The sequence below is a fragment of the Rhipicephalus sanguineus genome, chromosome 2 (genome assembly GCF_013339695.2).
Source record: "Rhipicephalus sanguineus isolate Rsan-2018 chromosome 2, BIME_Rsan_1.4, whole genome shotgun sequence".
Taxonomy (NCBI): domain Eukaryota; kingdom Metazoa; phylum Arthropoda; class Arachnida; order Ixodida; family Ixodidae; genus Rhipicephalus; species Rhipicephalus sanguineus.
In genome coordinates, this window is record NC_051177.1 from 2,675,105 (window position 1) to 2,681,628 (window position 6,524).

General features: G+C 46.2%; 1 protein-coding gene across 4 annotated transcripts in view; it reads right to left on the reverse strand.

The window, feature by feature from the left end:
* LOC119382345 (cysteine and glycine-rich protein 1) overlaps positions 1-5,645 on the reverse strand; it is a 110,294-nt gene extending 104,649 nt beyond the window's left edge. The window contains exon 1 of one of the 4 annotated variants that reach the window (XM_037650039.2): positions 5,416-5,645. The gene's annotated coding sequence lies outside the window, so the exon portion shown is untranslated. The remainder of the gene's footprint in view (positions 1-5,415) is intronic. The other 3 variants (XM_037650043.1, XM_037650040.2, XM_037650041.2) reach the window with 3 other exon arrangements.
* Positions 5,646-6,524: the final 879 nt, after the last annotated feature.

Sequence of the window (6,524 nt, forward strand, 5' to 3'; positions counted from 1 at the left end):
TTTGCACGACTCACCACTCCTTCAATTGCCCACGCGCGACCGCGCTTCCATGTCCTTGCCGCGCAATAGCACGGCTTTTGACGGGCGATTGCCCAATCGCACAGCAGAGCCGCGACAGCGTTGCCACACGCGAGAGATATTGAAGGGGTATTTCAGCAGCAGAAGACGCGGGGTATGCACCGCCTCTGCGTGGGTTTGAGCATAGCCTCCTATATACTTTCTGTGCCTGCTCAATCCCCGCACTTTCCATTCTCTTGCGCCATCGTGTCTAGTTCCAGGGTGAGCTGACAGGGGGCGCCTGCAGCCCTGGATAGTGCATACGGTCTCGCTGCTAACGTAGTGAACATCGCAAGAAGCATAAAATTGTTCGACATAAATGTGAAAACGCACTATTATAATCATCTTGGACGACTTTACTATCTCTTAGTAAGCATTAACATGAGTAGAAATACACAATATAAGTAAACATAAGCGTATCAATGCAAATTGTGTATCTCATTGTCTGTGCGTGCATGCTGCATCATATTCACGATAAAATAATACGATAAACCGATACTTGTCCTCAAAAATATTAAATCCTCAGTACCCCAGAGTTCCATAGGTGAATCCATAATGCTTGTAGCTGCCTTGCCTCTTGTAAAAGCTATAAGAAAGTGACATGACAGCACTACTTGACTGTTTCTTACTTTAGCAGCTATGGCGGCATTCACTGCGAAGCACGAAGCTGCGGGTTCGATTCGCGGTCACAAAGCCGCATTTTGAGGAATTGGAAATGCAAAAAAAGCTGCATACTTAGATATAAGAGTATGTTAAAGAATCAACTCTGATGAAAATTAATCCGGAGTCCTATATTACGGCATGCCTGACATACTCATTGTGATTTTGCAGTGAAACCCCAGAAGTCATAACAACAGTTGTTACTTTATTCTTGACATCAATTTTTATTTTGTTCGCATTTTGAGGATGCATATGTGCAGTAAGCAACTCCAAAAAACAATGAAAGGATAGTGCAGTGAAGCAGCTGCAACAACACAATTTACTGTTTTAGAACTTATCTTGACAACGGCTTATGGTGAAGTGCCTTCATGGCTTCTTTTGCGCAAAACGTACACGGACAAAAGGAAAAAAGAGGCAGACAACACGGGCGCAAACTCACAACTGATTTATTTTGAACAACGAACTGTACTTTTATCTTCACGTACAACAAACGCCCCCCACCGGTGGATCCAGGAACACACGAGATAAACTAAAGAAAACTTATTCAGTGCTACGTCATGATAAGAAGCAAAGAACAAACAAAATTTTAGGAGGAGTTCACGCATCTCACATCATGTTTGTCAGTCACACCCAGGGCACAGTTGGTGAACACAGGCTTGCAAAATTTCATGCAAACAAGCTCCAGAAATTGCAAACGGTGCTCAGCGCAAACACTCTAAACAAGCGTCATTGTCTGCCATAGCAGAAACAGCGTTGCTGACTGTTTCCTGCAGAGGTCTTGGCATTGCTCTGCACTGCTTAAAGGGGTGGTGCCACCAAATTTGCGGCTTGCGCGTTCTTTGCTGTAAGCGTTTCCTATAGCTCCAGGAAGCATGATGCACGCACCAAGATTCCTGTGTTCTAGCTAAATAATTTAATATCGCCTTTTGATGTTGACAACTTTCGGTTTCGGTTTCTGGGCGCCGAGGTTGGGCAGTGACGTAGGACTGTAGGAGGAGCAGTCACATGACCACACAAGGCTGTGACGCACTAGCCAAGAAGCGATCGAAACTCGGCGAGCGATGTAGCAACCGATGCTTTGCCGCTACTATAGTGAACTAGAATATATTCTAGTTCACTACAGTCGGTACGTACGTTGCGGAAGTGGCGGAGGTCCGGAGGTCACTCACATTACTACAGTAGATTTGGTGTGACGTCACTACAACTTTCGTTGCCCATCCTACAGATCTACGTCAGTGTTGGCGCGCTAGCGATGGGTTTCGCTCGGGAGAATGGGCATTTAGGTACACTTTGGAAGTGAATTAAAATATATTCTAAACGTTTGCTGTGTCCGACACTTCGTGTGGAGTGTCCTTGCATACAGAGGAAACCAACAACAGGCTTGTTATAGCCTCGAAATTTGATGGCACCACCCCTTTAAGATGAGTTCAGCGTACTTGTTTAACGCATACGAAACATTAACAAGCTCACTTGAGGAGTACAGTAGCCCACTTCTATCTTTATGTTTAATCAGACTGTCAATAGGGGCTGAAGATGACGGCTTTGTGACAACTAAAATGCAGGAGCCGCAAGCAATCTTTTCTTGTATGACACGGGCCATGTAGCCTCCCACCATAGCAAGTGCTGCAGTGTCCACAGTCGGAAGCAAGCTTACCGGACTTCTTAGGTCTTGAAGTTTCCTAGCTTTGACCGGAAACTGAGTTGCTTGCACTTTTTTTCCCCTTGCTTGCAACCTTAAGTGAACCTGAGCCATGGCTTGATGAATCCACTACATTACTGGTTTTTGAAGCAGAAATTAAGCCAGTTTTTAAGGCTTTTTCGACACCAGACAAAACAGCCCAAACGTCAATTTGGTCATTCCGCCCCCTGACCTTCTTAACCATCCAAAAAAGGATTCAGTTGGGTCAGAAGAGAATTCCCTTGTCAGCACAAACTAGAAAGAGACTAGATCTAGTAGGTATCTGGTGCACTCAACATTGGACTTCTTTGTCAGCATAAGTGCATGATATGTTTCCTTAGTGAGGAATTGCTTTGGTTGGCAGTCACGTCTCACATCTTCAAGGTATTCCAAGAAAGACGATGTGAGTCACACAAGGCGCTCATCAGAAGCAAACTCGTACTGCTTGCAGGTGGCATGTTCTTGTGTATGTGTTGCACGCAGTTACTTGCATCCATCAAGACAAGCCACCGATGCATTGTGTACGTGAACTCAATGGTAGGAATAACACGGTTGGGCCTGCTTCAGCAAAGGTGATGTTAGACATGTGTCCAGCTTGTTCCTGCAACAGCTTCAATGCTGCTGTAACTTCTGGCGAAAAAACCTGAACAGCTCTGTGAACGTTCATCACTTCAATATTTGATGAAAATACATGCTTTCTCGTAAGAAATCATACAGGTTTGATTATACTCTCCTGTTGCATCTTGTGCATGCTCTTCACATGAGAGGATGTAATTTCACCAGTTTTTCCCACGTCTTGGGCTAGGAACTGCGACCTGATATTCTTTATCAGATGGCATTGATCAAAGGCGACAAACAGCTTTCGGTGAGGATCTTGGGGATACTTTATAGAATGCTGCAGTTTCCTACTGCAAAGCATTTCCAAAGCGAGGACATTAATTTTATGATTGTCCGTCACAATGTGCGCTACAATGAAGCCAGCTGTCTCCACTTCCTTTAGCACATATTTCATCAAAGGGGCTATTTTGTAAGCGTTGTGTCACAGAACGGAGGTGGTCCGTTCTGTCGAGCCGCACACGATTGGTGGAGGTTCGTGCGACGGTCAAGACATCAGAATAGCCACAGAGTGGGCACAGAACGGCCTCCGGCCCTGTTCTATCGAAAGAACGGATACAAAACTAAGGATACAAAACCAGAGAATCAATTCTCCAGCCCCAGCGATTATGTTTCAATCCAATCCAAGTTGTCCGGAGACTGTTTTGTATCCTTTTTATCCAGAGAATGGGGCTGGAGGCCGTTCTGTGGCTATTCTCACATCTTGACGGTCGAACAAGCCTCCACCAATCGAACGGCCTGCCTCCATTCTGTGACAGAACACTTACAAAATAGCCCCCCAGCATGAACAGCTGCTGTCCAGTGCATTTCTTGGTGAAAAAAATACCCCACGGGTATTCGAATGCACACGGAGAGTCCTGTCAAAACAAATCAAAACACTGAATTTGCTAGGACTGGTTCCGCTTTCGTTGGTGTTCCACAATCCTTACCCAAGCCAACCTCTCCGACAAAGGCATCTCTCTGCTTGATGTATTAAAGGTGTTGTCGTATCCTCATTTCGTCAGCAACTAGCGAATACACTTTGGCTTGCTGGGCGGTCAGATTCTCTAGTTCCGTTTTAGACACTCTTTCACGAGGCTCGTGAATCCCATTTCACCAGTAGTCACGCCCAGAAACCTCTGTAACGTGTGCCCTGCTTTGAAGCTTCAAGAGATTTTAACTTCTTATGAATTCATAGGCCTTTGGTGACAGATTTTTCAGGACAATGCAGTTACGAACTGTCACCTTGGAGAAGGCCCGTAGCCAGGAATTTTTTTCGGGGGAGGCCCACTTGCTGAAATCCTTGACTATTTGGCTATATAGCCTCCTATATTGGCTCAAATATAGGAGGCTATATTTTGAGCATGCGCTTGGTTTTCATCGCTTGTGTGCATGACGCTGTGCGAAGCGCGAGCCACGCGCTCGCGTGTTCCCTCTAACTGTGGACTGACCTGTACAGGCTGTTTCACACTTAGGAGAAAACTCGGACCATGTTGCAATGTGCTCAGGGTTTTCCCCTAAGTGTGAAACAGCCTGTACAGTCGCGCTCAATATCACTTGCAACACGGGAGCGCATGGCCTCATGAGTTCAAAGATTGTGCATGGCTTCAACTTGTTTTCATTTCAGCAACTAAATGATATTTCCTCATTTGTGATCATCCCCAAGTAAGAGAACAGCGTTTAGTTATGGAAATAAGACCTAGTGGAAGCTATGCGCACGTTTCAAACTCGTGAGGCCACGCGCTCCCGTGTTGCAAGTCATATCGAGCGCAACTGTACATGGCATTGTAAGTACATGGTGCAGCTTCAATGATGGCTGTGTGGAAATTTCAAAATACATACACGATTGGCGTGTACGTATTTTCGCGATTTCTTTGTTTTTTAAGACTTTTTTTTTTTTTTCACTTAAACCATGAGAAGTGAAACCCAGAGGTAGGTCGTAGCAAAAGAAATAGCATTCGTTTAACCGGCTTAGCACACACTAGCGTTTAAACTGCGCGCGCCTAAAAGCTTTCAAGGCCGGAAGTTATTTTGTTTTAACTCTAATGAGCGTCAACAGCAGCACGTAAGCGGTCGTCGGAGGTCAGAGCGGGGTTTCCGCGGGCGTTTCCCCGATGCGGAAAACTTTCTCAACGAACGCTATGCGCAGTACAGACCCCGTGGTTTGTCTTCAGTGGCAGGAAATGAAAACAAGGACGCGTGTTTGAATATTTTGGAGCAAGCGCTGTCAACGCGAAAAAGAAGAGTACATTGTCTGCGCGTGGGTGTCGAGCTCTGCGGCGATAGCTTTTTGGGGTAATTCTCAGTTAAAGACTGAAAGCAAGATCATTACGAGGGATATCGCATAAATCATGTCGCTCTCAGAGAATCTCCGGCTGCACGTGCACAACAGCGCTTCATAAAAAAAGTACAAGGAGACTGCTCACCTCACATAGTAACCTCACACATCACCTCGCGACCTCTCACGGGCCTTGCCGCCTTGCCACTAATAAGAGCTCGCCGTTTCGCCGTTTTCGAAACTTCGCCACAGACGTCCTTCATTCATGAATTCATGACGTTTTATCCCTAGATTGACCCAAATTCCCTAGATTGCGTTTTTTTTTTTTTCCTGCCTTCATTTGTTCTAAATGTTCTTGCTAGAGGTAAGAAACCGCTTTTAAGCAGCAACTTCAGCTCATTTTTTCTACATTTTCTGTGGAACTATACGGCCAGTGGCGTAGCCAGGGGGTGGTGGTGGTGGTAGTAGTTTGAAGAGGAAAAGGCGCCTAATTTCTGCAGCCCGGTCGGGAGCACAGCGGCACGGCGCAGCCTGCCTCCGCCACGACTACGGTGCTGCGTTCCTAACAGGTGGCGTAAACCGCCGCAGCGGTACTACGGTTAGAGTGACCTACTACGGTCTGTCGTCTCCGCGCCGTCCCCATGCTGCGAGCGTCTATATCCCGTACAAAATCCTTTTGTGTTCGAAAGCTAGGTACCTAGGGAGAGAATCTCTAAGGATTTTCGATGGTGGCGCCGTCACATCTTGGCGGAGCTTTCTGGAACGCCGCTTCGCCGACCGGTCAGTGATGCCACGGCTGCTGATTTATCAGTAGATCTACTGACTTTTTAAATTTTCTGCTGATTCAGTGATAAGGCGTCTCGATCTACGGATTTTTCGTCTTTTTGCAGAAAACAAAGGAACTTGTGCTTTTTCACCGCCAACCTTTCTTTGCTGTGGTGCCACGAGGCAAACAAGAATGTTCCTTCAATTCCAGATTCTCAAACGCAGCAGTACATATGTCCTAAGAGCCATCGAATTCCAAGAGTAGTTGGTGTAGGAAGCTCCATGTTATTCGTAAATATCAGAAAATCACAATGTAAATGCATTAACGCCCCCCACGGCTACGAAGCCACAACGAATAGCTCCATTCCCGTTGTGCTTCGAGTTCCCCCGCTGTGCTAAGAACTGGTATTGGCTCGATAGCCAGAGGAAGATATTGTCACGTGGTCGTGACGTCGACGAAGACAGCAGTCGGCGTTTGCAGGATGAAACTGT